We start from the raw sequence: 6,000 nt of genomic DNA on the forward strand, positions 1-6,000 counted from the left end.
TGATTACTGCTATCGGTAGATGGCAGCAGAGTATCAGAAATAAGTTCACTAGCACGAACCTGGCTTCTAGTTACAACCGCTACGTTCTGCTGCCGGGCGATGGCATCGGCTCGGCTGTTCCACATGGCTTCAGCACTGAGCTCTCTGCTGTGGGCTTTAACGGGCCGAACTTGTAACTGATTGGGGTTCCTTGTCACCCAAGCATGGATCCATCTCCATTCGTCTAGGTGCGCTATCTCCTTCCCATCTGCTCCCTGCCAATTATTCCGTTGCCAATCAAACATCCAATACTGTATGCCTTTCACGCAAAAATCACCGTCTGCGTAGATATAGATTGGTCTGGGAGAGGTTTCGTATAACTTTAACACTTGATATATGGCATGGAGCTCTGCATGCTGCGCTGAGCCATGATCCAAAAACCCTCGAATCACTTCCTCCTCTAGGTTTATGGCAGCATACTTAATACATCGTTTCCCTTTAATTACTACCCAGCTGCCATCAGTAAACCAGATATGCTTCTCCTGCCCTATTGTGTCTAAATCTCTTAAGGGGGGTGCCTCCACCAGTGCAATTCTCTGTTCTAAAGTAACCTTGGGACATTCATGCTTAGTCCCTTTTTCAATGAAAGCACGAGTCAATAAATCAGGTTTAGATACTGTTTCAGTAACAGCCCCGCTATTGACCAGGATGAGAGTCCATTGAGCCATGCGTGTATTGGAGACCTTACTCCCGATCAATTTGCCAGATAAGATATATCTGAGGGGAGTGTGAGTGCTTTGAATTGTGATAGGTGCTGTGCTTGTGAGAGGTTCAAAGGACTGGATTGCCCAAACGGCTGCTAAACATTCATGCTCACAAGTGTCAAAATTCAGCTCAGCACCTTGCAGTTTTTTAGAATCATATGCTACTGGCACTAGTTTGCCTTCCTCATTGTTTTTTGTAAGAGAGTAGCTGCCAATGCAACCTCATTTGCAGCTAGCCTGATAACGAAGGGCTTTGATTCATCAGGGAAGCGTAAAGCCGGGGCTGTGACAGCCTTTTGCTTTAAGGTATTTAAGGCGGACTCTTGTTCTGGTCCTGTCATAACCTTAGTCCCAGATCTGGACCTTAGCGTCCAAAATATGGGGGTTAGCATGAAAACCTCCAAGCTTAGCTACCAGCTTGGACCTGGTACTTGCTGCCACCACCCAAAAAATTAGAGTGTTTTGGGGCACTCTGGTCCCCCTGAAAAACCTTCCCTGGGGACCCCAAGACCCAAATCCCTTGAGTCTCACAACAAAGGGAAATAATCCTTTTTCCCTTCCCCCCTCCAGGTGCTCCTGGAGAGATACACAGACACAAGCTCTGTGAAACTACACAGAGTGACTCCCCCTCTCTGTTCCCAATCCTGGAAACAAAAAGAACTTTCCTATTCCCCCAAAGGGAATGCAAAATCAGGCCAGCAAATCCAACACACACACAGATCTCCCCGATCTCTTCCTCCCACCAATTCCCTGGTGAGTACAGATTCAATTTCCCTGAAGTAAAGAAAAACTCCAACAGGTCTTAAAAGAAAGCTTTATATAAAAAGAAAGAAAAATACATACAAATGCTCTCTCTGTATTAAGGTGACACAACACAGGGCAATTGCTTAAAAGAATATTGAATAAACAGCCTTATTCAAAAAGAATACAAATCAAAGCACTCCAGCACTTATATTCATGCAAATGCCAAAGAAAAGAAACCATATAACTTACTATCTGATCTCTTTGTCCTTACACTTAGAAACAGAAGATTAGAAAACGGAACTACTTCTCCAAAGCTCAGAGAAAGCAGGCAGCCAGAAAACAAAGACCTCAGACACACAATTCCCTCCACCCAAAGTTGAAAAAATCCGGTTTCCTGATTGGTCCTCTGGTCAGGTGCTTTAGGTGAAAGAGACATTAACCCTTAGCTATCTGTTTATGACACGCCCCCCAAATTGCAGACAGTGGGGAAGCTCACTGGCGGCGATTTCCTTCTAGAACTTGAAAATAAACAGATTAATACAACACATGCACCCTTATATATACCCCTAAGTATATAACTAACAGACTTCTACATTTTAAGAACACTTTTTAACTACTGAATTCTGGGAAACTCTCACGGGAGAGTGCATCAGCTACTTTGTTAGACGCTCCTGTGATGTGCTGAATTTCAAAATCAAAATCTTGGAGAGCTAAACTCCAACGAAGAAGTTTCTTGTTGTTCCCCTTGGCAGTATGAAGCCACTTTAGTGCAGCATGGTCAGTTTGTAGTTGGAACCGCCGTCCCCAAACATATGGGCGTAGCTTTTCCAGGGCGTACACAATGGCGTAGCATTCCTTTTCACTGACTGACAAGTGACTTTCCCTCTCAGACAGTTTCTTGCTGAGAAACACGACAGGATGGAAGTTGTGATCTGTTGCTTCCTGCATGAGCACTGCTCCTATACCACGCTCAGATGCATCTGTGGTTACTAGGAATGGCTTGTCAAAGTCCGGGGCCCTGAGCACAGGGTCCGACATGAGCGTTGCCTTAAGTTGGGTAAAGGCCTTTTGACACTCATCAGTCCACTTAACTGCATTTGGCTGGGTCTTTTTGGTCAGGTCGGTCAATGGGGCAGCGATTTGGCTGTAGTGTGGTACAAATCGCCGGTAGTATCCGGCCAAGCCTAAGAAGGATTGGACCTGCTTCTTGGACCGTGGGACAGGCCACTTTTGGATAGCATCCACCTTGGCCTGTAGGGGGTTTATGGTTCCTCGACCCACCTGGTGCCCCAGGTAAGTCACTCTGTTTTGGCCTATTTGACACTTTTTGGCCTTAACAGTTAGTCCTGCCTGCCTGATGCGCTCAAAGACCTTTTCCAGGTGTAGTAGGTGTTCAGGCCAGGAGTCTCAAAAAAATGGCCACATCATCGAGGTAGGCAACTGCAAATTCTCCCAGTCCAGCTAGTAGACCATCTACCAGCCTCTGGAAGGTGGCGGGTGCATTTCGAAGGCCGAAAGGAAGGACATTGAATTCATACACCCCCGCATGGGTGACGAATGCTGACCTCTCCTTGGCAGGTTCATCTAGCGGTACTTGCCAGTACCCCTTGGTTAAGTCTATTGTAGAGATGAACTGGGCACGTCCCAACTTCTCCAATAGCTCATCGGTACGTGGCATTGGATAGTTGTCCGGACGAGTTACAGCATTTAGCTTACGGTAGTCCATGCAAAAGCGTATTTCCCCATCTGGTTTGGGTACCAGAACCACTGGAGATGCCCATGCACTGGTAGATGGGCGGATTATACCCATCTGTAGCATGTTCTGGATCTCCCGTTCTATAGCAGCTTGGGCATGAGGAGACACCCGGTAGGGTGGGGTTCTGATTGGGTGAGCATTACCTGTATCAATGGAGTGGCATGCCCGTTCAGTCCGTCCTGGGGTGGCTGAGAACAATGAGGCGAAGCTAGTGCACAGCTCCTTGATTTGTCGCCGCTGCAGACGTTCCAGGGTGGTTGAGAGGTTCACCTCTTCCACGCCACCGTCTTTTTTTCCGTCGTAGTAGACACCGTCAGGCCACTCAGCATCATCTCCCTGGACTGTAAACTGACAAACCTGTAAGTCTCTGGAATAGAAAGGCTTGAGAGAATTAACATGGTACACTTTAGGCTTTAGTGAGGAATTGGGAAATGCTATGAGGTAATTTACAGTTCCCAGGCGCTCTTGGACCGTGAATGGCCCTTCCCATGATGCTTCCATCTTATGGGCCTGTTGCGCCTTCAAGACCATAACCTGGTCTCCTACCTTGAAAGAACGTTCTCTGGCATGTCGTCATACCAGGCCTTTTGCTCTTCCTGAGCATTCTTTAGGTTCTCTCTAGCAAGGGCTAAAGAGTGTCGGAGGGTGCTTTGTAGGTTGCTTACAAAGTCCAGAATGTTAGTTCCTGGAGAAGGCGTAAACCCCTCCCATTGCTGCTTCACCAACTGTAATGGCCCCTTAACCTCGTGACCATACACAAGTTCAAACGGTGAAAACCCTAAACTGGGATGTGGTACAGCCCTGTAGGCAAACAGCAACTGCTGCAACACTAGGTCCCAATTATTGGAGAATTCGTTGATGAATTTTCGTATCATGGCCCCCAAAGTTCCATTGAACCTTTCCACCAGGCCATTGGTTTGATGGTGGTACGGGGTGGCAACCAAGTAATTCACCCCATGAGTTTCCCACAGTTTTTCCATGGTCCCTGCCAGGAAATTAGACCCTGAATCTGTAAGGATGTCAGAGGGCCAACCTACCCTGGCAAAGATGTCTGTTAGGGCCAGGCACACAGTGTTAGCCCTGGTGTTGCCTAGAGCGACTGCTTCTGGCCATCGGGTAGCAAAGTCCACTAAAGTCAGTACGTACTGCTTTCCTCTGGGCGTCTTTTTTGGGAAAGGGCCCAGAATATCCACAGCTACTCGCTGAAATGGGACCTCAATTATGGGGAGTGGCTGGAGAGGGGCCTTGACCTGGTCTTGAGGCTTACCCACTCTTTGGCATACCTCACAAGACCGGACATACTTGGCAACATCCTTGCCCATCCCCTCCCAGTGGAAGGACTTCCCCAACCGGTCTTTGGTTCTGTTCATCCCAGCATGGCCACTGGGATGATCATGGGCTAAGCTTAAGAGCTTCCCCCGGTACTTAGTTGGAACCACCAACTGTTTTTGCGGCTGCCATTCTTCCCGGTGTCCACCAGAAAGAATTTCCTTGTATAAAAGTCCTTGGTCTATAACAAACCGGGATCGATTAGAAGAGCTGAGAGGCGGTGGGGTGCTCCGTGCCGCCGCCCAAGCTTTCTGAAGGCTGTCATCCTCTTCCTGCTCAGTCTGGAACTGTTCCTTTGAGGCTGGGGTCACCAGTTCTTCCTCAGACTGTGGACTTGGGCTTGGTCCCTCTGGAAGCGATGTAGGTAATGGGGTTGTTTCCGTTGCTGGTGAACGGCTCTCCGCTGGTGCACCTGAAGGTATTTCAGGCTCTGGCTGAGCCTTTTGGGTATGGCTGTCTTGTGCTTCTGCCAGTTCTGGCTCGCTGGCGCCCACTGGCGTTGAGTTTGAAGATGGGGTTGCACTTGCTGGTGCTGGTTGCTGTTCCAGTTCCGGGCCTGGGACTGGAGATGCTGTGGCTGTTTCAGTGGTAGGCATGGAATCCGGGTCCACTACCTCTGTCTGGGTCTCTGGTAACACAAACGCGGCCTCTGTGGACGGCTCAGGAACAGGAATGGGTCTGGAAGCTTGCCTGGTTTGGCTACGGGTAACCATTCCCACTCTCTTGGCCCGCCTCACCTGGTTGGCCAAGTCTTCCCCCAGTAGCATGGGGATAGGATAATTGTCATAGACTGCAAAAGTCCACATTCCTGACCAGCCTTTGTACTGGACAGGCAGTTGAGCTGTAGGCAAGTCTACAGCTTGTGACATGAAGGGGTAAATTGTAACTTTGGCCTTTGGGTAGATGAATTTGGGGTCAACGAAGGATTGGTGGATAGCTGACACTTGTGCCCTCGTGTCTCTCCACGCAGTAACCTTCTTTCCGCCCACTCTCAAATTTTCCCTTCGCTCCAAGGGTATTTGAGAGGCATCTGGGCCTGGGGATCTTTGGGGTGATGGTGGTGTAATGAATTGCACTCGCATGGTGTTCTTGGGACAGTTGGCCTTGATATGTCCCAGTTCATTACACTTAAAGCATCTTCCATCTGATGGGTCACTGGGCCGAGGTGAGTTACTGGAGACTGGTGAGGTGGAAGGGTAGGGTGTCTGTGGCTTTACTTGGGTGGTATGTGGGGTCTTTGGCTGTCCTCGGTTGTAGGGTTTATGGTCTGTGTGCCCCCTGGGGTAATCGTTCCCCTTGACAGTAGCTTTCTTGCTTTCTGCCAGTTCCATCCATTTGGCTCCAATCTCCCCCGCCTCAGCGAGATCTTTGGGTTTTCCATCTTGTATGTACCGTGTGATGTCTTCAGGAACACCATCCAAGAACTGC

The sequence above is a fragment of the Gopherus evgoodei genome, chromosome 1 (assembly GCF_007399415.2).
Source record: "Gopherus evgoodei ecotype Sinaloan lineage chromosome 1, rGopEvg1_v1.p, whole genome shotgun sequence".
In the NCBI taxonomy this organism is placed as follows: Eukaryota; Metazoa; Chordata; order Testudines; family Testudinidae; genus Gopherus; species Gopherus evgoodei.